General features: G+C 45.9%; 1 pseudogene across 1 annotated transcript; it reads left to right on the forward strand.

Moving 5' to 3' along the window:
• The first annotated feature begins 6,467 nt into the window (after window positions 1-6,467).
• Window positions 6,468-7,177, forward strand: LOC308513770 (large ribosomal subunit protein uL1-like; annotated as a pseudogene). The gene has a single exon. The product of its transcript is annotated as a large ribosomal subunit protein uL1-like (transcript).
• The last annotated feature ends 20,803 nt before the right edge of the window (window positions 7,178-27,980 follow it).

Raw genomic sequence — 27,980 nt, forward strand, 5'->3', positions numbered from 1 at the left:
AGCCAGGTTTGTTCCTTATCAGAGGCAAATTTGACACTTCTTCAGCCCCAGCCCTGTGGTTCTGAGTGGGCGACTACCATGTAGTAAGGCAATTATTGCAAGTCTTGCCATCAGTATAAACTCTTTCCTGCACTTTTACCCATAGACCACGCAGTGGCAATTCTTAAGTGGAAATCCAGGGGCATTGTAAGTGCACCTCTACCCCATTTGTCTGAAAGCTCATAACAGGTTGGCCTTGAGTGAGTTGCTGGGCCTATAGCATTTGCCCTTCCTATGGAATATTACCTATACATGTTTTGAGATTAATTTTTTTAAAGCATAATTTATTTTTGCTTAACAATGTATTTTTAAAGCCTGAATTTTGACTTTTAAGCAAAGAGATAGCTCTAAACTATGTATCAAAGTTACTGAATATAAATATTCATTAAATGACACTCTTGGTTTTGCCTTTTCATATAATTTATTGTCTGTAAAGACCTTGTTCACTAAAATTTACATTTTAAAGTGAAAGGAAGCATTTTGCTAAGTTAAATAAAACTAAGTTAAATTTTTCCTGATGTGAACGCATGGCTATCTAGCAATTTGATTGCAAAACACTGAAATTAAGTTCCTTTTTAACACTCGGTTATCTGGATAATCCTTGAGATTCCAGTCCATTTCGGCCAACCATTTGCTGAGTGCTCACTATATGCCATGCTTTGAACTAGGCCTGGGATGACAACGTCCATTTCCAGGCCAGGGCAGAGGCCACACAGCTGTGAAGATGGGTCATTTCAGTACAGTGTGGGTGGGGCCAGAGGGACTTTGCTGAGGAAAGGTCTTTGCTGATCTGAGAGCGAGCTAAAGGGTGAGTTGAGTAAGGAAATGACTTTCCAGGCTGCAGAAACAGCATAAACAAAGGCCCGTGATATGGCATCAGCCTGCTGCATCAGGCTACAGGTGGTTTGCAGTTGCCAGAGAATATCAAGTTCTGGGCTGCAGTCCTGGAGCCTGAGCTCTCCTCACATTGAGACGCAGACGCTCATGACTGCAGAGAGGGAGGCAGCACATAGTTGGCCTTGAGGCGCTTGTTTACTTAGAGGCTCATCAGTTTAGAGTCAAGATTTTCCTGCAGTCCAGGCTAGTATCTGAGTTTCTTTTTCTTTGGAAATGCCTAGAATTGTTATCTTAAAATGACCCATGGTAACTAATTTCTGAACTTTCTGGGTACACAGCCCCTCACTGGAGGCATTGAGGTGGATAGAGCTGGAGACCACACATGCATGGACATGGCCTGGAGGAATCTACATACTAATTGCACGATTACTGGTACATAAGTGGGCTAAGCTGGCTTCTCCCCTTTGAAAAAGGAACAACCTTGACCTGAGCAAGAGGAGATTGTTCTAGACAGCAGGCATCACACTAATACGCAGAGCCGAGCCTTTGGGTACAGGAACAGGGTCCTTTCAGTGCAGTGTGGTAAATGTGATAAACCCGTCGCGTGGCACTCTCCAAGCGAAGGGAACTTTTTTCTCAATTCAGTGACAGTGAAAGGGGCTCTGCCCAGGCAGGGGCACGCCCAGCCTCTCACCGTGGGACTTGGCACTTTCTAATTCCTGCTGCGCCATGCATTTGCCTTAGTCCTTCAGTACCCAAGTATCCTATGTCCATAACTCAGTTCCAGAACATCCATGTTCATCTTTAAACGTTAACTTTACAACCACGTGTTATATACTACTGATTGAGGGGGTTTGACTTTGTCTTTAAACATTGTCCTTCCCATTGAGAAGCATATTCAGGCCTGACACACCAAAGGAATATCTAAACATTAGATCTGTCCAAAATTGGAATGGGATCCCTCCTTTGAGTTTCCCATGCCAGGGAATGGAAACTATGGCCCCTTGTCAGTGATGTGGGAAGGAGATTACACCTAGAATATGGGTTGAATTCGATGATTGCTTTTAGGAACCCTTCCAGTCCCAAGATCCTGTGATTCCATGAATGTTATTTATTATTGAACTGACCTAGACTGTTATCAGTGGCCGACCCATACATGGCTGACTTAACTCAGATAAATGGTAGCCTATTGCAACATCTCTGTCTTCTGTTCTGCCTTAAAATGTTCACGTTTATGAGTCAAAAGTATATCTGACTTTCTTGGAAGAGAAAGTGTCAGGGACTACAGGTTGGTTTAAAAGTTTAAATTTAGAATCTGACCTTGATATTCATGCTTCTTTCCTCCTCCCCCTTCCCCCCCTTGGTTCTCTGGGAAGCACAAGAGGGAGAACTATAACACAGAAAGGGAAACGGTTTGAAAAAAGTTTTTCACTTACATACACTTTTTTCCCCGTTTAAATGGGTGACAACCTTATGTCAGTAGCATACACCAATATGAAGTATGGACCAAAATACTGTGTCATTGGTAACCATTGTACTCTCATATATATTTGTGTTTTATGCCATTTGCCTTGCTTTTAAATGACTTTTTTTCAATGTACTGTTTTGTGAAAGAAAATCTATGAAAAGTAAGACTGTTATTAACTGGACAACAGGGAGGTGCTAGCCGCACCTCTGCCCGTCGGCCACGGTAGCCACAACCAGGGGCGTGGGCACGTCTGTCTGCACGCCCAGCGGTCTGTGGCCGTGCCAGAGCCTGGCTGCAGCAGGCATGTTACTTTAGGATATTTTTTTTTCTTTTTGAAGTGAGATTCTCCAGTTGAAAATGTAAAAAGCCTGAAGATAGGACAGATTTCTCAGATGTGGTTTCTGTCGCTGATCCCACCAACCAAACCAAGCAGCCTTGACATTGACTTCCTGAATGTGACCAAGTAGGACTGAGCAGGAATTTCCTACGGTGTTAAAATGTCTGTATTCAGTTCTACTTCAAATGCTGCTGAACGTTGGGAATGTTTCTAACTCTGCTCACTTTCCCACTGTGCTTCCCTCCAACTGAGCTGTTCGGTAGCCATTACCAGTGTACGTTACCAGCGCAAAGTTGCCTCCATGGTTTAAAATAAATATCTGTGGAAATCATCCTGCAACTGTGGCCCCATCATTGTTGCTGTCCAGCTATAACGCGTGGCCATATACACCCCAGCAACCGGCTTTGGGTTAACCATGGGGGTTGGGGTAGGTCTCCAGCCCACTCCTGCACCTGGAGACAGAGGTGCGCCACCATTCACCCCAGACGCTAAGCACAGCAAATGGGCTGCAGCATGTAGTCCTTTTTATGTTCTCTGTTATCTGAAGTTAAACTTTTCAAGTGAGGACAAAGCGGGCTCCAGGGCAAATACAGCCAGGAAAAGCCTCTCTGAAAAGTCATTAGGCCCACTTTATGGACAAGAAATAGGTGGGAAGAAATCAATGGTCTGCACAATGTCCAACAGCCAGTGGGTGGGGCTGGGAAGCACTTCACGCCAAGCCCCCTGCCCCTGGCGGCACCTCTCCCTCAGCCCACCTGTGCCCCAAAGCCTCCCCCACGACCAGCGCTCCAGAGCCCGGCTCTCCTTCAGAAAAGGAGAAGTGCAGTCGAACGGAGTCCATGCTTGCTGGCCTTCCCGGCAGACGCACCCAGAAAACCCCCTTCCTTGGGCTCCTTGGCTGAGAACCTGAATCAGCACCTAGAGCACCTCCAAGGAACCACACCTGTGCCTGGCTGAGCAGTGCCCACCTGGGTTTCCCTCCGCTGTGGGCAATGAGCTATGTTTATGTCACTTTGAACACCAAGAATGTATGTAAATATATTCTAAATCTGTTCATTGGTTTGTTACAACTTCCCCTGAACTCACTAGGAAGTAAAATGGTGTAATTTAGAGGTTTTATCCAACCGTAGCACTAGAATGCTAGGTGCATTAGTGAAGCCACCCCTAATCTTAAGCAAATGTAAACTAGGCCTCATGTAATTTGTTTATGTAAATAGGCTGTCCCTTGGTTACGCCCTCTGCTGATGCACAGTGCATTCATTCTTCCTCCACCTCTGCTCCCCTCAGACTGACCATGTGGGTTCATCTTAAATGCAGAATTGTAAAGAAAATCACATTCTCAGATAAATGAGAGATTGACACAGGAAAAGAACCTGTGTAAATCCCTGGGCGATGAAGGCTAGCTTATTCCAAGCCATAGTCGTATTTATTTTAAAATAAAAGTTTCACCCCTTGTAGGTTCCTCATTGTAACAGGCGCATCTTTGGGGCAAAGGGGAAGTGAAGTATGCTTTGTCCCTGCTCCACACTTTCTCATGTTTTCTAAGATGATTCTGGCCCCACATTGGGTCTGGCCTGGCCTATTTAAATCTCTGAGCCAGCTCTTCCAGGATTTCAGTTTCTCCTCTTCAGCTGGTGAGGAGAATGTTCTAGCAAGAGGCAAGTGTGTGGGAACTGATTTCTGATCTAAAGATGAGAGGGTGGTGGGGGGAAGCAAAGATATGAACATGGCAGCAGCCTGGCCTGGCCTCTGTCTGCTGTGCTTGGGCCCCAGCTCAGTCATCCCACAGACACCTGCCAGGGAGCAGCCCCGAGGGGAGTTGTTCCTGCCAAAGGGTCCCACAGTGTCGTGACTGCAACAGAAGGGAGACGGGGTGGAGGACTGGAGCTTTGCAAGTGTCTGAGGGGAGGGTCTTCAGGCCTATATCCTAGCTGGGAGGCTTGGGGCGCAGTGTGGTGTGTTGGGACCTGGTGGGCAGTAGCCAGGGCTGGGAAGGAGCACGGTGGGAAGAGAACCAGAGAGGAGACCCTAGCTTCTACCCAGGTCTCTTCTGCTGCATCTTCTCTCAACGTGCCTCCTCTCAGAGCTCACCCTCAGGGTCCTGTCCAGATAGAGACAAAAACCTGAACAGACACAGGGAAGCAGGGTCACGGTGCCTGCTTCATATTGCTGCTCTAGACAGCCCATTCCCCTGCGAACGCTCCACCCAGTGCCCACAGGAATGCCTCTACCCAGACCAGGAATTTGATGACAGGGATCACAATCTGAGCACTTATGTCCTCAAGGCACCTACTGAGTTCAGAAAAATAGATGAAAAACAGTGTGTGTGTGGGGGGGGTGGGGGCGGGGGGGGCGGCAGAGTCAGGTGAAGCGCTTCATAAAACTCACCCGACAGGTGAAGGGCCATCTTGCCAAGGAAGCCCAGCACAATTCCACCCCCACCCCGACCCCCACCCCTTAGTTTCATGGGGAAGAGAGTCCACCTCAAGAGACCCCTAGCCTGTGGTTTTAGGGAAAGAGGGTATCAGCTGCCTTCACACAGGGAGCAAGTCACCTTGAAAGAACAGGCCACTGGGCTGGACAGTGGCGACAGGGTAAGCACCAGCCTCAGGACGGTGTCCACCCCCAGGGCCACAGCGCACAGCCTGCCCTTGAGCCTGGCATGGACAGCCTCACAGCTGCGAGAAAGAAGGGGACACAGGTTGATCAGTACAGCGGTCTCAACTGAAGAGATTGTGGTTGGCTTCTTTTTAATACCAGGATAATAATAAGGAAGGGGTTCATAGATTGCTTTCTTTCTACTTCAAAATTGCATTTATCCAATGGGTTCAGATTCCGCAGATTCTTATTTTTAAAAACTCTGGGATCTAAGTGGAAAGTGCTGCTCACCAGATTATGAGAGTGTTGGGTCCCAAGTCCCCCAGGCTCCAGGTCACAGGCACCCAAACCAGCCCATTTCCTGAGAACAAAATCAACTACAGAGCCCCCTATCCCCCTCCTTCTAGCCTGGAAAACGGGCTCTGCTGAGACTCCCACCTCCTGGGTTAGCATCTCTCTCCAATGATTCTGACCTCTCTAAGGATCCTGGCTGTTGGTTTCTTGGGCTGATATAGTGTTTTCTTCCTTTTAGGGAGAAGTAGAGTTAGAAGGGTTAGAACTTTACTTCCTCTGCCGAACTCCTCTGCCTCTTCCTCCCTCTGCATGTCTCACCCCAGGCTCTATAAAAGTTCCTCACCCAGTGTTACCTGGTCAGGCCCCATGGCCCATGCCCCTCAGCATGCCCCTATTGCAAGTGACCCAGACCTGGCTGCAGACTACACCCCAGACCTTGAGGAACACAATGTCCCTACAGTGAGCACATTGGAAAATGAAATCATTCTTTCATGAAGCCAAAGAAAGAAAAGATACCAGAGAAAACAACAGTTGAGAGCTGTAATGAAATCAAGGGATTCTACAGACAGAAAGAATCATCTAATCTAAGGCTGTCATTTTTTAAATAGAAAATAAACTTTTTGTTTTTAAAGAAGCTATAATTGTGCAAAAATTAGGAAACACCAATGAACAAAAAGAAAAAATTTGGACTTCTGGTCAAGATGATAGAGTAGGTAGATGCTGTGTTTGCCATCTCCCATGACCACATCAAAATTACAACTAAATAGAACAACCATCCTTGAGAACCACCTGAAAACTAGCTGAACGAACTACTATAACTAAGGATATGAAGAAGAAACCATGTCAAGACTGGTAGGAGGGGCAGAAATGTGAAAGTGGCTGGCATCACACCATATGTGGTGGCTGAGAATCAGGAGGGAGCTCTTTCTGAGTTTTGTGGCTCAAGGCACCATAAGCAGCAATGTCTCCTGTGACATCCTCTGTGAGGCAGTGCGGGATGTCCTGCACAGAACCAGTGCAAGTGCTGGAAGTTTTTGGAGACTGTAGAGCTGCAGATCAGCTTGAAGAACCATGACCCTTAGAGGGACAAACACCCTGGGTTACCTCAGGCTCAATTCCACTCCACACCCCAAGTTCTCAGTATGTGTTCTGGGAGACCAGCAGCACTGTGACAAGGCCAAGGCTGTGGATATCCCTGACATGGACATCAAAGCATGAAGAAACTCAACAAGACTAAGAAACTGGTCAAGAAGCTGGCCAAGCAGTATAATGACTTTTTGGCTTCAGAGTCTTCTGGTCAAGCAGATCCCATGAATCCGGGCCCAGGCCTAAGTAAGTCTGGCAAGTTCCCTTCCTTGCTGACTCACAATGAGAGCACAGCGGCCGAAGTCAATGAAGTGAAATCCACAATCAAGTTCCAGGTGAAGAGGAGGTGTGTGTCTGGCAGTGGCTCTTGTTCATGTTAAGATGACAGATGATGATAAGCTTGTATACAATAGCTACGTCACTGTCAATTTCCTGGTGTCATTGCTCAAAAAGAACTGGAAGAACAATAGGCTTTATACACCAAGAGCATCCTGGGCAAGCCCCAGTGTCTGTACTAAGACACAGCTTAATAAACCATACTATTACCATTAACAAATAAAAGAATCAGGAGGGATATCTCAGCTTCAAAGGTCCCCACTGAGGATCAAGGGGTCCCAGCCCACACTGGGCTCCCCAGTCCAGAGCACCAGTGCCAAGGAGAGGAGACCCCACAACATCTGGCTGTGAAAACCAGAGGAAATTGTGCCTGACTGAGACGGAGGGCTCCTGGAGTCCTAGGCACACTTTTAAAGGGCCCATGCATAGACTTAATCACTTATGGACTCACTTATTCTGAGCCTGAGTAACAGCTTGAAAAGCTCCAGGACATACGGAGAGAAACTGAAGTATCTGGCTTCAGAGTGATGGCTTGAGGAACAGCTCTCCCAGACAGAAGTGCAGGTAGGTGCCACTGTTCCTTTTGTAAGCCCTCCACCCACTCGGCCTGCAGGCACAGGCTGGTGCCATATCTGAGTCTTCATCAAACTGGCTAGCGCCCCTCATACCACCCTGGTGATTACCTGAAACCCCTGCCCCACCCAACTCATGCACAGGCCCAACCCTCCTTCAGCAGCAGTTCCTCACAAGTGGCCAGCCACCACCACTCTGTGGACTTCCCTGAAATCTATGAAAGGTCCACAAAACCCAAACACAAAGTGGCTGGCCTCGGTGTGCCATGCGCCTCTTGCTAAGGGGCCCCCAGCCTGGCACTGGTGGCAACTGCTTTCAGTTCAAAGCATAGCCTCTCCTAGGTACCTACAAGCCCAGCGCAAGCAGCTACCAGCACAGGCAGATCACTTTGTTTCTCCTACCAGGTGGCCCTGGGCGGGGCACAGGAAGCAGCTGACCTGGGCCTACACCAGAGAACTTCCTAAGAGGGCTCGGAACTGACACACATGGTGGCCAGTTTCAGACCACACCAGCACACCACCCAATTAACTTTACCAATGACACACCCAAAAGGTGGATTAAGCAACAAAGCCCTGCTAGAGCAAATTCCCCTCTGTGAGGCCAGACCCCATACAACAACTTGTCTGCTATAGTCACAGCCACTCCTCACAGCCAGTTCGCCTGAGGGTCAATCCCACCCACTGATATGCCAACAGCAATCAAGGTTCAACTACAACAGGAGGGCACACACACCCCACACTAGGGACACCCCTGGAGCACTGTGCTCATGTGAACAGGGAGACTGCACCACTGGGCCCCACAGGATACCCATTACACATAAGGCCACGTGGCCATGACTGGGAGATGTAGGAGGACCACCTACATAGGGAGGCAGCCAAAATGAGAAGACAAAGAAACATGTCCCAAGTAAAAAAAAAAAAAAAAAAAAAAAACAGGACAAAACTCCAGAAAAACAACTAAACAAAATGGAGGCAGCAAGCAATTTAGCAGATATAGAGCTGAAAACACTGGTTATAAGAATGTTCAATGAACTTATAGGACGAATAGATGAACTCACTGAGAATTTATGCAAAGAGATAGAAACCAGAAAAAAAGAACCAGTGAAAAATGAAGAGTATAATAACTGAAATTAAGAATACAATGGGAGGAGTCAATGGCTGATTATATTAAGCAGAGGCACTGAATCAGTGATTTAGGAGACAAGGTAGCAGAAAACACCCAAGTGGAACAACAAAAAGAAAAAAAGAATTTAAAAACAATGAGGCTAGCTTAAGGGACTTCTGGGACAACATCAAGCATACCAACATTCACGTCATGGGGTGCCAGAAGGAGAAGAGAGAGAGCAAGGGATTGAAAACCTATTTGAAGAAATAAAGACTGAAATCTTCTTTAACCTGGCAAAGGAAATAGACATACAAGTCAAGGAAACATCGAGAGGCCCAAACAAGATAAACCCTAAGAGGTTAAAGACAAAGAGAAAATGTTTAAAGTGGCAAGAGAAAAGATGCTTCTATAAACTGTCATCATAAGAAGAAAACTGAAAAATACACAAACACATGGAGGCTAAATAACATGCTATTTAACAATGAATGGATTAATGAGATAAAAATAGAAATCAAAAGATGCCTACCTGAAAAAAGTGATAATGAAAACACAATGACCAAAAAAATCTATGGGACATAGCCAATACAAGTTCTAAGAGGAAAATTCATAGCAATTCAGACTTACCTCGAGAAACAAGAAAATTCTCAGGAGGCGGCCAATCGATGATTCTCTCTCATCACTAATGTTTCCCTCTCTCTCTCTCTCTCTCTCTTTCTCTCTCTCTCTCTCTCTTTCTCTCTCTCTCTCTTTCTCTCTCTCTCTCCCTCTCTCTCTCCCTCCCTCCCTCCCTCTTCTCTCTTCTCTGAAAAAATGTATTAGAAGAAACAAAAAAAAAATCTCAAATGCACTATCTAACTTTACACCTAAAGGAACTACAATAAGAACAACAAACAAAGCCAAAAGTGGGCAGAAGGAAGGGAATAATAAAAATCAGAATGAAAATAAACAAAAAAGAGTCCAAAAAAATACAAAAGATCAATGAAACCGAGAGGTGGTTCTTTGAAAAGATAAGCAAAATTGATAAATCCTTAACCAGACTCATCAAGGAAAAAGAAAAAGGACCCAAACAAGTAATATAAAAATGCAAGAGAAGTGAAACTGACACCACAGAACTACAAAGCATTATAAGAAATTACTAAAAACAATTATGTGTCAATGAATTGCACAATCTGGATGAAATGGATAAATTCCTAGAAACACAACCTTCGAGACTGATCCAAGAAGAAACAGACAATCTGAACAGACCAGTAACTACTAATTAAATCAAATCAGTAATCAATAAACTCCCAACAAACAAAAGTCCTGGATCAGATGGCTTCACAGGTAAATTTTACCAAGTATTCAAAAAATAATTTACACCTATTCTAAAATTATTTAAAAAGTTGAAGAGGAAGGAATGCTCCTAAGTTCATTTTATGAGACCAGCATTACCTTGATTCTAAAACCAAAGACATTACAAACAAAATTATAGGCAATATCCCTGATAAAATAGTTGCAAATATCTTCAACAAAATATTAGCAAACTAAATTCAGCAATATATTAAAAAGATCAAGTTAGATTTATTCCTGAAATGCAAAGTTGTTTCAATATTCACAAATCAATTAATGGGACACACCAAATAAATGAAGGATAAAAATCTTATGATAATATCAGTAGATGCAGAAAAGCTTTTGACAAATATAGCATCTATTTATGATAAAAACTCTCAGCAAAGTGCAGATAGAAGGAGCATACCTCATCATAATAAAGGAATATATGACAAACCCACAGCTAACATACTCACTGGGGAAAAGCTAAAATCATTTTTCTTTAAGGTCAGGAACAAGACAAGAATGTCCACTTTCACCACTCCTATTCAACATAATATTTGAAGTCCTAGCCACAGAAATCAGACAAGAAAAAGAAATAAAAGGCATCCAAATTGGAAAGGAAGAAGTAAAAATGTTATTTGCAGATGACATACTATATAGAGAGAATCCTAAAGATTATCCCAAAAAGCTATTAGAGCCTAGCCACAGTGACTCAGTTGGTTGACCCAAAAATCTATGGTACCAAACAGGTTGCTAGTTCAATTCCTGGTCAGGGTACATCCCCAGGTTGTGAGCTCAATCCCCAATTGGGACACGCACAGATGATTGATGTTTCTCTCTCACATCAATGTTTTTCTCTCTCTCTCCCTCTAAGAATATTCTTGGGTGAGGAATATAAAAAAATACAACTCTATTAGAGCCCTGGCCTGTGTTCTTCAGTGGTTAGAACATCAGCCCATGCACCAAAGGGTTCAATTCCCAGTCAAGAGTGCATACCTGGGTTGCAGCCCCAGTCAGGGTGCATGCTAGAGGCAACTAATCAATGTGTCTCTTTCACATCGATGTCTCTCTCTCTCCTCCCTCTCTCTCTCTCTCTCTCTCTCTCTCTCTCTCTCTCTCTCTCTCTCTCTCTCCCCTCTTCGTCTCCCTTCCTTCCTTCCACTCCCTAACAATCAATGGAGCTTGCCTGGCGTGGCTCAGTGGTTGAGCATCGACCTATGAACCAAGAGATCACCAGTTCGATTCCTGTTCAGGGCACATGCCTTGGTTGCAGGCTTGATCCCCAGTGTGGGGTGTGCAAGAGGCAACTGATCAATGTTTTTTTTCTCGTCGATGTTTCTATCTCTATCCTTCTCCCTTCCTCTCCCTCGAAAATCAATTAAAAAAATAAATAAAAACCTGTTAGAACTGATCCATTCAGCAAAGTAGCAGGATAAAACATTAATAGTCAGAAATCAGTTGCATTTTTATACACCAATAACAAACTACCAGACAGACAAATTAAGAAAACAATACCATTTGCAATTGCAAAACCTAGTAATAAATTTAACCAAGGAGGTAAAAGACCTATACTCAGTGAATTATAAGACATTGAAGAAAGAAACTCAAGAAGACACAAATAAATGGAAGGAAGAATTAACATCATTAAAAAGTTCATACTATCCAAAGCAATGTATATATTCAATGCAATCCCCATCAAAATACAAATGGCATTTTTCACAGTATAAGAACAAATAATCCTAAAATTTATATAGAATCACAATATATCCCTTATAGCCAAAGCAATCTTGGGTGGGTATCCTCCCATGCACTGAAGGGTTGCCCGTTCCATTCCCAGTCAGGGTAGTGCCTGGGATGGGGCTCAATCTCCATTAGGGGGCATGCAGAGTGCAGCCTATGGATGTTTCTCTCTCACATTGATGTTCCTCTTTCTCTTTCCCTCGCCTTCTCTCTAAAAAATAAAATAACAAAAATCTAAAAAAAAAAAGTTGGAGGTATTACACCACCTGATATCAAGGCTGTAGTAATTGAAACAGCATGGTAATACGTGAACACAGACATAGATCAATGGAAAAGAATAGAGAGGACAGAAATAAGCTCAGACCAATATGGTCACTTAATGTATGACAAAGGAGGGAAAATGTATAATGTGGTAAATATAGTCTCTTCAAAAAATGGCACTGGGAAATCTGGACAGATACATGCAAAAAAAAAAAAAAAATGAAACCAGACCACCTTCTTACACCATATACAAGAATAAATTCAAAATGGATAAAAGATTTAAATGTAAGACTCAAAACCATAAAACTCCTAGAAGAAAGCACAGGCAGTAAAATCTCTGACGTTGGTCTTAGTCATATGTTTCCGGACATGTTTTCTCAGGCAAAGGGAACAAAAGAATAAACAAATGGGGCTCCATCAAACTAAAAAGTTTTGCCCGGCAGAAGAAGCCATAATAAAATGAAAAGGCAACTGCCTGAATGGGAGGAGATATTTGCCAACGATATCTGATAAGGGGTTAATATGCAAAATACATAAGTAACTCATACAAGTTAACGATTTTATTAAAAAATGGGCAGAGGACCTTAACAGGTATTTCTCCAAAGAGGACATACAGATGGCCAATATGCATGAAAAAACGCTCAATGTCACCAATCATCAGAGGAATGCAAATTGAAACCACAATGAGATATCACGTCATACCTGTCAGAATAGCTATCATCAATACATCAACAAACAACAAGTGTTGTCAAGGATATGGTGAAAAGGGAACCCTTGTGCCCTGTTGGTGAGATTGCAAATTGGTGCAGCTGTTAGGGAAAACAATATGGAGATTCCTAATAAATAAATAAATAAATAAATAAATAAACAATAGAACTACCATATGACCCAGCAATCTCATTTCTGGGTGTTTATTGGAAGAAATCCAAAACACTAATTCAAAAAGATATATACACCCTTATATCCATTGCAACATTATTCACAGAAGCCAAGAAGTGGATGCAACCTAAGTGTCCATCGATAGACTGTTGGATAAAGAAGTGGTACATATACACTCAGCCATAAAAAAAAAGAATGAAATCTTATCATTTCTGCAACATGAATGGACCTAGAGGGTATTATGCTAAGTGAAAGAAGTCAGATAGAAAAGACAAATAGCATAAGATTTTACTTATATGTGGAATCTAAAAACAAAAATAAACCAGACAGGAACATAGGTACAGAGAACAAACTGATGATTGACAAATTAGGTGAAGTTTGGGGGCACTGGGTGAAAAGGGGGAAAGGATTAAGAAGTACAAATTGTTAGTTATAAAATAGTAGTGAGGATGTAAATTACAGCATGGGAAATATAGTCAATCCTATACAATAAAAGAGAAACATGCAAATTAACCATCCTTCTGCTACGCTCAAGCCACACCCACAAGCCAATGAGGAGTGATTATGCAAATTAACCCGACAAAGATGGCTGGTAATTTGCATACACAGAGAAGAGTGGGAGAGTCAGCAGGTTGGGGGGATGTGGCTCCCTCGGTCGGGGGAAAACCCAGGGTGCGGGGAGCACCAGGAATTCTGGGAATAGTAGTTTTGGTGGCAGCCCCAGGACCGGAAGCCAAAGCCCAGAGCGCGGGGAGCTCCAGGAATGCTGGGAATCATAGTTCTGGTAGCAGATGGATCTTCCAGACCTGTGGTTGGCAAACTGCAGCTTGCGAGCCACACACGGCTCTTTGACCCCTTGAGTGTGGCTCTTCCTAAGCCTTAGGAGTACCCTAATTAAGTTAATAACAATGTACCTACCTATATACTTTAAGTTTAAAAAATTTGGCTCTCAAAAGAAATTTCAATCGTTGTACTGTTGATATTTGGCTCTGTTGACTAGAGTTTGCCAACCACTGTCCTAGACACTAGAGCAGTGGTTCTCAACCTTCCTAATGCCACAACCCTTTAATGCAGTTCCTCATGTTATGGTGACCCCCAACCATAAAATTATTTTTGTTGCTACTTCATAACTGTAATTTTGCTACTGTTATGAATCGTAATGTAAATATCTGATATGCAGGATGTATTCTGGTGACCCCTGTGAAAGGGTCGTTCGACCCCCAAAGGGGTTGCGACCCACAGGTTGAGAACCGCTGCACTAGAGCAAAGTGAGCCTGGAGCAAGTTCCTGTTGCGGTGGGGGATGGAGGGAAAGCAAAGGTGAGTGACATAAGTAAAATCAGTGTCTAGGAAAAATTAAAGGGAAGATATCCTAAAACTTCCAGGAAATCTCCACCAATGGAGCAAAGAAAAAAAAATGCCTCTATTATTCTGTGAGCAACAAACCAAACTGGGTTGGGGGGTCTCAGACAATTCGCTCATATGATTGCAAAGACAGACAGAAACTCCTGGATTGGAGAGGGCTCCCTGAGGGCTCCCAGATTGGAGAGGGTGCAGGTCGGGCTGAGGGACTCTCCCGCACCCCCGCCCATTGCATGAGTCTTTGTGCACCGGGCCCCTAGTAATATTATAATAGCTATATGGTGCCAGGTGAGTACTGGAGTTATTGGGAAGATCACTTCAAAAGTTATATAAATGTCTAACCACTGTTCTGTACACATGAAAATAATATAACAGTAATTGATATATCAACTGTAATTGAATTTTTAAAAAATTTACAAAAGAAAAACATTTTGACATTTTCTGTGGTACCACTCAGAGAGGACAAGTGTCCACATGCTCAGACCCTGGCCACCCCTCCCTCAGGCTTCTGTGTCCACGTCCTAGAGCAGTGATGGAGAACCTATGACACGCATGTCAGAGGTGACACGCAAACTCATTTTGGGTAACACGCATGGACAGAGACAAAAAATTTCATAATTCAAACATTTGTCTCTTGCAACGGCCAGAGTTGGGCATAACTCGAGTAATATTATTACTCACGTTACTCATGATCAATAATGCAATTCTAAAACCGGATGTAAACATGTACATCGGTGTTGTGTAGCAAAGATACATAGCGAAAACATCCAAGATACATTGTTCCAATATTGACATTAATATAAAAAGGTTAAGAATTGCACTATAAAGAGATTAATCTTTACTCATGACATTTTATTTTTACTCGAGTGACAAAATGTTCAATTCTGGAAACGGCCTCGTTATTGTCAACATGTGCCTCGGGTAAGCTTCCTGTGCGTTCGGGTGCATTCGGCAAACGGATGCACTTGATCGCCATGTTCGTTAGGAGACAGGAGTGGGAGGGTTAGAAGAAAAAGATGTACAGTGCAACAGTGCTCGACGAGACATTCTGCATGTCGGATAATTGATTACAGCACCATATATTTGTTGGTTATACATAATATCTTTGAATTGTTTTGCACCAGAAGTCAGTGCAACAACACTGCAAAAAGTTAATAGGTAAGAAACCTATCAACCTTTTATAAAAAACACCGTGATGTATATTTATTTATTTTTGCAGCCTTGTGATGGAGAATCAAAAAAAATAATAAAGCATGATTGAATGATAAAGGAAGTGGAAGTAGCAGTAGCTGACCCTTTCAAGACATATGGACCGAGATGTACGGGATTGTCAACAGAAACAACAGATCATTGTGCATACCGTGTAATGAAACAGTAGTAAGCAGAACGTGGAATGTAAAGAGACATTTTGAAACTAATCATTGTCAGCCCTTGAAAAAAAGTATCAATGAAAGGAAGGAATACATTTCTAGGCAGCTACACCTCTATAAAAGTCCATCAAATTTCATCATTAAATTTGTAAGATGCTCTACAAATTTAACATCAGCTAGTTACTGTATTGCTCACTCCATAGCTCAGCATGGAAAAGCCCTCAGTGACGGAGAATTTATTAAGGAAACATTTCTAAGATGTGCACCAGCTCTATTTCACGATATGAAAAATAAAGATGATATTACTAAAAGAATTTCTGAGTTACCACTCAGTAGAAATACTATCAAAGACAGAGTAAAGATCTTAACAGAAACGTACAACATCAATTTAAAAAAGACTTAAATAGTTGTAAATATTTTTCGATTTCTCTTGATGAAACTACTGATGTCACATCAAATGCTTAGTTGGCCATTATTGCTAAATATTCTGATGGTCTCACAATGAGAGAAGAGTTGATAAAGTTAGAATCAGTGCCAATAAGTACATCAGGAAATGAAATATGTAAGGTTGTTATAAAAAGATTCAGTGACCTAAACATTGATATCTCTAAAATTGTGTCAGTCACGACAGATAGGGCACCAAATATGGTGGGAAAAAATGTGGGATTCCTGAAATTGTTTATGGAAGCTATTAGACATCCACTTGTACCTTTTCATTGCATTATCCATCAGGAGGTGTTGTGTGCCAAATCGGGATTCTCAGAATTGAATGATTTAATGTCAGTTGTAACAAAAATTGTGAATTTTATAGCTTCTCGACCCCTTCACAAGTGAGAATTTTCTGCACTTTTACAGGAAGTTGATTCAACCTACAGTGGACTACTGATGTTCAATAGTGTGAGATGGCTGAGTCGAGGTGAAGTACTTGAGCGATTTGTGGAGGGCTTTGAAGAAATTACGGTATTTATTGAGAATAAGGATCTGGCAAACTTTCCTCAGATCAGTGATCATAAGTGGGCCAGCAATTTGATGTTTTTTACAGATCTCTCTGTTCATATGAATGAACTGAACTTAAAATTACAAGGTTTTGGCAAAAGTATTGACGTTATGTTTGGATACATCAAATCTTTTGAAAGTAAACTTAAAATTTTCAAACGAGATATTGAAACTAAAACTTATAAATATTTTCCTCGGATATAAAAGTATTTTGAGAAGGCCACTACAACGTGTGTAATGGAGTCAATACTTATGCACCAGAATATAGTAAACTCGTTATTTGAACAGTTCAGCGAAAGATTCAACCAATTTAGAAGCCTAGAACAGACCATTAAAATAATTAAGTATCTGGATGTAGTTGTTTACAGTACTTTGGAATTAAAGGATTTCCAATGGATGCAAATTGACGATTTAGAGATGCAACTTGCAGATTTTCAAGGTAGCATTTGGACTCATGTGTTTGTCGACTTAAGATCGAAACTTGAAAATCTGGAACGAAATTGTTTGAATAATGAAGAAGAGTGCAACTATGAACAAGAAATTTTGAGTGCTTGGAATAGAGTACCTGACACTTTTAGCGACATAAAACATCTAGCGATGGCTTTGCTAACAATTTTTTTCATCAACCTATTTTTGTGAGACTTTGTTCTCACCATTAAATAATATTAAAATGAACAAAAGAAACTGCTAACAGATGAAGTTAGTGGCGCTTGCTTGGCCTTGAAGTGCACCAAGTATGAACCTGCAATCGAAGAATTAGCAGACAAACTTCAGCACCAAAAAAGCCACTAATTTCTAGCTTTCGTACCATTTGATTATCATTGTTTTTATTATTATTTTTTCCTAAATGTACATTGTTTTTCTGTCTTTGTTCAATTTATACATATTTTTGGTTGATTTTTCTTTGTTAAATGGCATTTAAATATATAAAATAAATATCAAAAATATAAATCTTTTTTTTTTTACTATGGTTGCAAATATCAAAAAAAAAATTATGAATATTCTATATGTGACACGGCACCAGAGTTAAGTTAGGGTTTTTCAAAATTTTGGCACGCCGAGCTCAAAAGGTTGGCCATCACTGGCCTAGAGGCTCATTCACTCTGTGATGTGAGGACCCAGATGTTAGAGCCAGGCAGTGTGCTTGCCGGCACAGGTTCTGCAAGCAGACGGGTTGATGTGGCGCTGTGAGGGTGAGGTACCCAGGAATCTAGAAGGTGGGGGGCTCTCCATGGCCTGAAGGAGCTCACCTTGGTCAGGCAGCCTCAAGCATCTCTCCATTAGGAAGCGAGAGTATTGAGGAGCCACACTCTCCCCACGCCCCTAGCCTGGCTCTTTCCCGGTGTGCTTTGCTGAGAACAGCCTCTTGCAGTTACAGCAGGAGGCGGCAGCGCAGGTGCTAATCTGTGCCAGGTCTCCTGGACACTACAGAACACCAGCACACACCTTTTCCTATGGGTGTGGGTGTATCAAAAATTCCATCGTAAGGCAGGCACTGTCCTGGAGCCTGATATCTTCATTTAAAGAAATAGTGCAACTTTCCTTTCCCACAGACATTTAGAGACGGCAGAGTTTTCAGGTCTGAACAGCTTTCTTGTACAGATGCTCCATAATTTATTAACTTGTCTCCTATCGTTAGTGCTACCATGAGCAACCTGTTTTCTATATCTTTTATTATTCCTTAGCATAAATTCCAAGGATGATTATACAAATGTTAAGGCTACTAAGAAACTGACTTTCAGAAAGGTGACTGCAGTGGGGGACGGAGCCTGCCTTCCCTAAAGGCTGTGGCCAGGCCCCGCTGGGAGGGCCTCACCCCTCTGTGCCTCAGTGACCATCTGTAAAAGGGTGTGATAGCCGTGCTGTCCTCGGAGGGACTGTGAGGACACACCCGGCAGCGCTGAGGGTGTCCTGTGGGGTCCGGTCGCTTGCTGTGGCTGCTGCTGTTCAGTCCCCTGGCTTGGGGAGGAGGAAAGAGCTGCTGGGAGCAAGGAGTTGGGAGGGACAGATCAGAAGAGAGCTCAGCTCTCCCTCTCTGCTGTTCCAACACGCTTCCAGATGATTCCAGCTGTCTCCTTAGTGATTATTTACCTTTGTGCACTCATTAATTCCAGAAACCTGGGTAGTGGTGAGATGGGTTATCCACGGTGCCCAGTGCCCTCTGGCTGACTTCCCTGGGCCCGTTCCTCCTCTGTGACACGGACTGCCAGTGCTCACCAGCTGCCCCTGTCACTGGCCACCGCAGTCAGGAGGGCACACAGCCACGCCAACCCCAGGCTGCGCGCAAGGCAAACTGGAAACAACAGCTCTTTGTGCGGACCTGGCTTCTCCTTTTCCACCAACCTGCTCCTCTCAGTGGAAATAAAGCAATGCCTTAGTCCTCGGGACATCAGTCTTAGGTCATTCCCGGGAAGATTCAATCCTGTGGCTGCTCACATATTTTCAGAGGAAACGTAAGCGACATGAAAATGAACGGCTACTGGTACAGCCTAGCTGGGAATGTCAACCCAGCCAGGACGCGTAAAGGAGAAATGGACGCCTGGTGCGCGGGGCCACTGCTGGCTCAGAACCACCTGCTGCCTCTGGACAGGGTGAGGGATGCCCAGATGGGAGCGAAGTCCTCCTCAGTGTGAGGCCAGGGAGCTGGCTGCCGGAGCACAGGCCCGCCCAGCTCAGGACCCCGCAGTGCGCACAGATTCCACCTTCTTCCCCAACCCGGCCTTTACCGAGACGGCCTGACTGGAGCCCCGGGCTGTGGCCCGCCCCTCGCAGAGAATGAAGGAACAGCAGAGGGCGCTGCCTGGGCCTTCTCCGGCCCCTCCCCTCCGTGGGATGAAATCCCCTGGGCTCCCAGGGCCTCTGCTTCCGCAAGTTGCACGCGTGCCTGTTCCGGGCACCTGCTCAGCGAGGCGGCCCGCGCCGCTCCTCCTGTCCCGCAGCCCCCAGCACAGGCGCCGAGTGCGTGTCCGCTCCTATGGCGCTGACTCCTGCTTCAGAGCGTAGGAAACATACCGAGATGCCTAGCGAGCATATCAGTTGCACATTTTTAAAAAAAATCACTACAGACCCCACTTAGACCTCAGCTGTATCGAGCTATTGCCCAGTCTCAGGGCAGTTTGACACGCTCTGCAAAGAACTCCCCGGGGCCTTGTTTGTGAGGAGCAAACGCTGTGTTCCACGTCTTCCAGGAGAGCTGTAAAGACCTCCAGCCCGCCCGGCCAGCGGCCCCGTGTGAGCGCCAGCCTGTGAACCAGGAGCTCAGGGTTCCATTCCGGCTCAGGGCACATGCCCGGTTGAGGGCTGGATCTCCAGTGCGGGGCGTGCAGGAGGCAGCCCTTAGGTGGTTCTCTTTCATCACTGATGTTTCTATCTTTCTCTTTCTCTCCTTTCCTCTCTTAAATCACTTTTTTTAAAAAAAGAACTCCAGCCCTTTCAAAAGTCAAGATTTTGAGTCATGGGTAATCCCCCAGATTTGGTCTGGGGGTCAGTGAGCGAAGGAGGGTGACCCAAGGTGCCGGGGGGCAGAGGCGGAGGTGGGGAGGGCACCCACAGCGCTTCCTTCAGAGGCAGACACCACCACCAGGAGGGGAAACTGCCGGAGGTGGCGGCTCACAAACAGGGGCCCACTGGGTGAAGGGAAGGGAGAACTGGACATGGGGGGCGGGGGGCTGCATAGCAGACTTTGAAAAACAGCTGCAATGCACAAGACGTGGGATAGCAGCACGCTTTCTGTGAAGAATAGGCCCTTTCATTCTTCAGAAGTGAATGTGTGTCCCCCTCAGAGTTAGTCCGGGGAACCCAGAGTTGTTCCTGTGGCATCTGCCTGGCCAGCTGGGCACTGGCCAGAGGAGAGAGGAGGACCTCCCACAGCCCTTGTTCTCTGAGCTACACTGGGCAAGGACCCCTCTGCCAGGCTTCTGTTAGTGGTCGCCAGCTCTCACCATTTCTCTCTGGGTCTGGGAAATGCTGAGAAGAAAGGCGGCAGCTCTGGTGGCTTCCCCAGGAGCATACTGAAGGCCCGGCCCGCCCCCGCCCCGCCCGCAGGCCTGAGCGGAGCTGTGCTCGGCTGCTGGTAAGATTTCTCTCCTGGCCAGGGAGCAATTTCAGGTGCTGCTGTAAATTCCTGAAGTCCAAATTAATGCATATCCCAGAGTAAGCCTTTCTTGGTAAAGAGCCCATGTGGCACATTAATAAAATGCAGGCTTGAGAAAAGACTGTTTTGTGCATAGACCACAGTTCCATTAAAGGCTGTCCTTATGACTGTAGATCATTGGTATTCAATGTCTGAACCCACATTCTGTCTGAGGAGACTGTTTTCTGCAATAAATACAATGGAAATTTACGAACAGAAGTTTATAATACCCTGTCGTTCCTTTTCTCTGTCAAGCAGTGTATTAGTTTCCTTGTTGCTGTTGCAACAAATGACAAACCTAGTAGCTTAAAACAACACAGATATATTCTCTTACAGTGCTGGAAGCCAGGGGTCTGGAATGGGTTTCATGGGGCTAAGATCGAGATGTTCGCGGAGCTCTGTTCCTTCTGGAGGCTTCAGGGGCGAGTCCGTTCCTCAGCTGCTCCAGCGCCTGCAGGCCACTTGCACTCCTTGGCTTGTGGCTGCGCCTCCCCAACGCCCTCTGTGTCCATGTCACGCCACCCTGTGACAGTGCCCTCCTGTCTCCCTCTTAGGATGATGTCACCTTCTAATAGGTTGGGCCCCCCTGGATAATCCAGGACACTGTCCCCATCTCAAAAGCCTCACCTTCATGACTTCTGCAAAGTCCCTCTTTGCACATGAAGGTGACATAGTCTCAGGTTCCAGGAATCAGACATGGACACTTGAGGGCAGGAGGGCATTATTCTGCCCAACACAGCAGAAAAAAAGCAGCTCGCATAAACTGCTTTCTTCCTGATTTCTCTGATTTATACCATTTCTTATACATTTTAAAAAGTTATTTATTGATTTTAGAGAGGGAGGGAAGGAGAGAGAAACATCAATTTGTTGTTCCACTTATTTATGCATTAATTGGTTGGTTCCTTTTTAATTAATTTTTTTGAGAGAGAGAGGAAGGGAGAGGGAGAAACACTGATGTGAGAGAGAAACATCAATTGACTGCCTCCCACACACACCCTGACCGGGGATCAATCCTGCAACCCTGCACTCTAACCCACTGAACCACACCGGCCAGGGCCATTAGTTGATTCTTGTCTGTGCCCTTAACGGTGATGGAACCCACAACCATGTGCATGGGATGATGCTCTAACTAACTGGCCCACCGGCCAGGGCCTTATTTCTATCGTTTCAACCCACTAGGCCCTGTTAACTCGTCTCTTTCCGTTTAGTGTCATGTTCTCTAGGAAATGCACCCACCACCCTGACCTGACTGCCGCCCACAGCCACCCCTGCTCTTCGGAAGCCTCCCTTTCCCAATGTCTTGCCAGCTCTCGGGGGGCCCGGCTCTCGGGGAAGAGCCTGCAGTGGTGGCTGGGTCTTCAACATGGCTTTCTGCACGGTTCAGCCTCCCATTTCACATGGGATTGGTGAGCCATGTGTGGACAGCAGCCACCCAGCCATGAGCACAGGCAGGAAGAGGGGCGGTGGAGGTGCCCCTGAGGGCAGAGGGGCAGGATTTGGAGTGTTCTCCAAGGGCTCCTGACTGGCAGGGTGAGCACTGGGCGTCCCAGTCTGTGCGCCGTCACCGAAGTGTCCTGGGGAAGAAGCGCCAGGCCGAGCCTTACCTGGACCTGGGTCCCTCCCAGGCTTCCTTGGTTCCTCCTGGGCTCGGCCCAGGCTGGGGAATCACTGCTTAATTTCAAATTATTAAGCAGAAGTCCCACAGGCCCACCGGCCAGCATTTGTTTTTCCCTGTGGATGTGGACAGAACGGCCTCCTTAGCACAGCTGGGGCAGCAAGTGTAGGGCCACTGACTTCCCATCAGGAGCAAAGTCATTTACTTACAACACAGCCCAAGAGTCAATGCACCCTCCTAGGATCATGTTTCTCTTCAACACAGGGATCGGCCGGTTGTGAAAATATACAGACCTGAGGAGGCACTGCGCAGTCTGTGAGGGGAGGGTGGTGGTCTGGGGGAGGCGGGGGGGGGGGGCGGGGGGGGGGCGGGGGTGCGTTCACCTGCGCCCTCCAGGCGAGAGGCAAGTAGCTCCCTGAGCTGCAGTTCCCTTCCTCTCAGAGGATTTTCAAATCCAAATGCTGCAACCAGCCCTGGGCTGCTACTGCTTCTATTTTGTTCCTCTCCAGTCGTCTCAGGTTTTTCTTTCACCAGAATTAGAACAAAGATGCCTTGGAACCTCATGTACTGAGAACAAGAGATGGCCACACTGCAGGGAGGGAAAAAGCAAGCTGCAGACAGACTTTGTGGGGATGAAGGTATATACACACATATGTTCATTTTATCTACTCTGTGCATGAAAGTATGAATAGGAAATAGGAAATTTAGCAGCACTGCGTATGCCCCAAGGGTGGCGTTAAGTAAAATATTTGCTTCTTTTGCTCTACATTTCAGTACTGTTTGAACTTGAATATTTTTACAATGAGCATATATATAATCTTATGATTTTCCTGCAACCATAAGACACATATAACATTTTTAATGAAATGAGAAAAATACTATAGAAGTCTATTTGACATGGAAAGATATTCACAATATATGGAATGAGAAGTTACAAAATGGCAGGAGCAACAAATTCCATTTTCTAAGGAAAGATGTGACAAAATAAAGAGAAAATATCTGCAAGGATGATATTTTAGTGCTCTAAAATGTTAAAAAATACTCATCTCTGAGTGGTAGAATTCTTATTGCTTTGGTCTTATGCCTATCCTCACTTTTTAAACATACATTACCTTGTTTAAGGGGGGGAGGAGTTACATGAATGCCCCAACCCCAATGTGAGGTGGGAAACAGTACGGTGTTCCAAGTGACAGGGCCCTGGGCTGTTTTCTGGGCCACTGGGGGCTTCTGCTTGACCATCTCTGCCCACTGCTTTGCTCCCTGCTGTGCCGTGGCCCTCCCCATGCTATGGCCCTCCCCATGCCGTGGCCCCCCCATGCCGTGGCCCCCCATGCTATGGCCCTCCCCATGCCGTGGCCCCCCCATACCGTGGCCCCCCATGCTGTGGCCCTCCCCATGCCGTGGCCCTCCCCATGCTATGGCCCTCCCCATGCCGTGGCCCCCCCATGCCGTGGCCCTCCCCATGCTGTGGCCCTGCTGTTCCTTGACCCTCCCCATGCTGTGGCCCTCCCCATGCCATGGCCCTGAACACAAGAAGCAGCCTGGCAACACAGAAAGGGCCCTGGAGGGAGCCTGGAGCCTTGATTTGAGCCCTGGCTCTGGCACCTACCAATGATGTTGCCTTGGGCAAGTTGACATAGCATTTTGGGCCTGGATTTCTTCACTTGTGAAAGGGAGGTAAGAGCTGGCTGGCCATCCCTCCTGGTATCAGAAGGTGTTGCAGAGAAATAAAAACGTGTGTGTGTGGCCTGGAAAGCTCTGTGCACATTGTTTGTTGTCCTTTTGTTCTGTCCTGTCATTAGTTGTAACTGCACTGTGGCTCATCTGAGACAGCATTCTCCATTGTCCGGGGCCCAGTTAACTTCGGCTGCCTTGCTAGTATTTGTGGATTTTTAAACTCTTGTGCACACTTGGTCTCTAACAGCTGTTCACCTCCACCCAGTGGCCTTGAACACTCACTTTGTGTTCATTGCTGGTGGTTTTCTCTGTGATTTAATTTGTGAAAAGTAGGAAGGACTCTGCCAAAAGCGATCTGCCCGTCAGCCTGCCATGGCTGGGTTGTCTTAAAAGACGCCTTTGAGTAAAGGAAATGAAAGCTGGAAGCAGGTCCCGCTCAGCAGGCCTGCAGCCCCTCCTCCGTGCGCCTCCTTGCCGCCCAGGCACAGGGCTGGGCGCGGGAGGGAGTCCGGGCTGGCAAGGCTGAGGGCTGGGCTGGATCACCCGCCAGTCTGCCTCCGGCACCACCCTCCCTGCTCCGTTTCCTGCTTCAGCCTCCGGGAGAGAGAACACCTGTGTGGATGGAGACATCACCAGCATGACCTACAGGGGATTAGCGGGCACCTCAGCCCACTAGCATCTCCTGCCGGCGCAGCAGCTGGGAGGCAGGCCTCTCTATACGCTCCTGGACAAGCAACAGCACAGACCTTAGCAACAGGCCTCCCAGGGGCTTTTCTAACTTTTTAAAATATTCTTTATCCTAAGTCCACAAAAAGGGCCCCTCCCCACCCTTCTCTCTGTGCCACCCACCTCCCAACGGAGCAGATCTGAGGCGTCATATGTTTCTTTCACGGTTTTGCCTCCTGAGTCATCCGCTTTATCATTCTCAAGGACACACATAGCTCTTCAGACGCAGCAAGCACTTCTCCCTGAGGAGGAACTGAAGCATCTCTCTTTCTGGCTACAAGCAATTTATAATCCTCCAACCTCCCAGCAGCTTTCTGAGGTCCTTCCTGCATACCCGCGGGCCAGCAAAGAGAAGCACGAGAATAATCTGCTAATAACATACAGACGTATAAGTTATATGTGTGTGTATAGAACTTTTATTAAGAGAATTGGAATCCCAAAGAGGTTCAGTCCGTTATCTAAGTTCCCAGCAACTCCCTACAAAGTAGAAGACAGATGGCAAATCTCCCTTTTCCTGAGTCATTAAATCATGCTGAGTCCCAGCTGACACCAGTGCCAAGGGAGTCAGAATGCATCCTACTGGCAAGTCATTGTTCCCTTAGGAGAAGTTGGCACGGGCACTCCTGCCCAGCTCATAGATATCCACCCCCCCGCCCCCCACCGCCCCTCCCTGGGCCTGTTGTTAACACATGAGCCAATGTCACTCTCCAGCCCCAAAGCTCCAGGTTCCCAACCGAATTAAGCAGAAAGTGTTGGGGCGAGGTAGACCTCTTTGGGAGATGTGCCCCCCACCCCTCCCCTTAGGGGTGGCTCCACATTCTCTTTATAACAACAACAAACAGGTAACTGAATCCTTACCCTGGGCCAGGCACTATGTTTGCCCCTTTTGGCCTTGACCCCATGGGCAGGGGTGACACCTGACCCAAGCTGTGCCAGTCCACACTCTCCTGGGGCCCTTGAACTGAGGGCAGTGGCTCTGTGGCAGCCCTATTTGGGCCACGTACGGGGAAATGCAGAGAGAGCCCAGGGTGGAGGAGGGAGAGTGTGCAGCTGTGATGACAGTCTGTGCATGGCAGTCCCAGGGGAGCAGAAAAAGTTTACCCAGTTCCTCACAGCTGTCTGGTCCTGGCCCTGGCTCCCGCCACCCCCCCCCCCCCCCCAAAGCCCAGCTGTGCCTCTTCCACCAAATTCTGTGAGTTCTGCCCTTATATCCCACTGATAAATTACTTTTGTTTAGTTGTCTTGAGTGGGTTCCTGTTACTTTTAATTAGACAATTCCCTGAGACACTCAGCTTATCGTAGCTAGGAAGTTCAACAGTTCTTTGGTGCTAAGCAGCTTACCTTTTAAAGTAAGAATATCCCTGGAAAGGTGAGGGCAGGACATCTGTTAGAAATGGCCAATGGCGTTTTTGGTCATTCACATCTCAGTGTGAACCAATTCAGTAACTTCCGTTTTTCTAAGACCAAGTAGCTAAGATCAGGAACATTTGAAGGATTCAGAGTTTTGATGAGAAAAAAAGGAGATATTTTAGAGTCAGAGCTCCTGAAAGAGGGCAGGCCTCGGTGTGGGGAAGGAAGGCACTTTCAGTTACTAGGAAATGTGCCCAAGCTCAGTCCTGCTCCCAGTAGCAAGGAAATAATTCATTATGACTCATTAGCATCTCTAATTTACAGGATGCCTTCCTTCAAGGAGCTCATTACGTCGCTGGAGGTTCATGATGAGAAAGGGATTTGGGAGTGGGATTGATGCTGGACATTGTCTTCTAAATAAGGCAACAAGGACCTTTGTTACATGGTCCCTGACTTGAAGCAAATCCCTCTATAAGCTAATTAAGAAGGGATGTAAACTGTGCCGAGCCTGGGTAATGCTGGAGGAGAGATGCAAAATGCTCTTAAGGCATTACTAAGACCATGTTTCCATCCAAATCGTAAATTTGTGGTGCTCCCACAGTCATCCAGTATCTTGGGTATGATATATTTTAATAGCATTAAAGTTAATTATTATTTGATGAGAAAATATATTGCAATTTTTACATTTAGCTTAGGCAAACCAATTGGAGTTCCTAATAAGAAACCTTCAAAGCCAGCCTGAATTACAGCCACTCTGGTTTCTAGCCAATGGGTATGTGCTTCCACCAACTATACTATCAGCTGGAGAACATAATTGTCCCTCTGCCCCTGGGGAGTTACTGATGTGTGTTTTAAGGGAGCAGACAGCTGCACAGGTACATTCCATTGGGTACTTCTCCATGTGTGCAGTATCACAAGCATCCCACAGTGAGGCCAGGGGCGCTCACACACTGACCTTACAAATTACGTAAAGACCATTTCAAAGACCATGTTCCTTGGGGAAGCCAGCCACACAGAGTTCCAGAGAAAATGGGGCATCCAAAGGCACTAGTCATCAGCTTCCCATGGAGCCCTGGTCGGCAAACTGCGGCTCGCGAGCCACATGCGGCTCTTTGGCCCCTTGAGTGTGGCTCTTCCTAAGCCTTAGGAGTACCCTAATTAAGTTAATAACAATGTACCTACCTGTATAGTTTAAGTTTAAAAAATTTGGCTCTCAAAAGAAATTTCAATCGTTGTACTGTTGATATTTGGCTCTGTTGACTACTGAGTTTGCCGACCACTGCCATGGGGTACTCTAGGTTTGGGGTCAGATGCTGAGGGTGAGTCACCTCTTTCCCTTTGCCCCCAATCTCAACTCATGCCCCTTATCCAGTTCCATTAATTCAGCAAGTGTTTCTCAAGGGCCAGCTAAATGCCAGGCCCAGTGCTAAGTACTAGGGATCCTGTGAGGGCTCCCTGCCCTCAGCACTCACCAGGCATTGGGCAGGTTGTTTGGGGAAGTGCTATAAAGAGTGCACACGGACTGTGAGGAGCTCATGGTGGTGGGTGGGCAGTGTTGGGGTACATTAGCAATGAGGCGCCATCTACGATTTGGAGGGCAGTCTGAATAAGCTGGCAGAGTGCCAGCAGAGCGTTGGGGACGTAGGGAGAGCGTCCCAGGCATGAGCGCAACTTGTGCAAAGAGCCTTGGGTTAAAGGGCTCGACTGAGCGTGGATAAAGCTTGCTGAGCAGGGTGGACAGTGGGGCCAGGTGAGGCTGGAACCTGGAAGCATTTACTGAGGGATGGTCTGAAGCAGAATAAAACAGATTTGTATTTTTAAGGATCCTTCTGTCAGCTTTATGGAGGAAGCCACTGGTGGGGGGAGGGCATGAGTGGGCACCGAGAGCCC

The sequence above is a fragment of the Myotis nattereri genome (genome assembly GCF_964212035.1).
Source record: "Myotis nattereri genome assembly, chromosome: 2".
Taxonomy (NCBI): domain Eukaryota; kingdom Metazoa; phylum Chordata; class Mammalia; order Chiroptera; family Vespertilionidae; genus Myotis; species Myotis nattereri.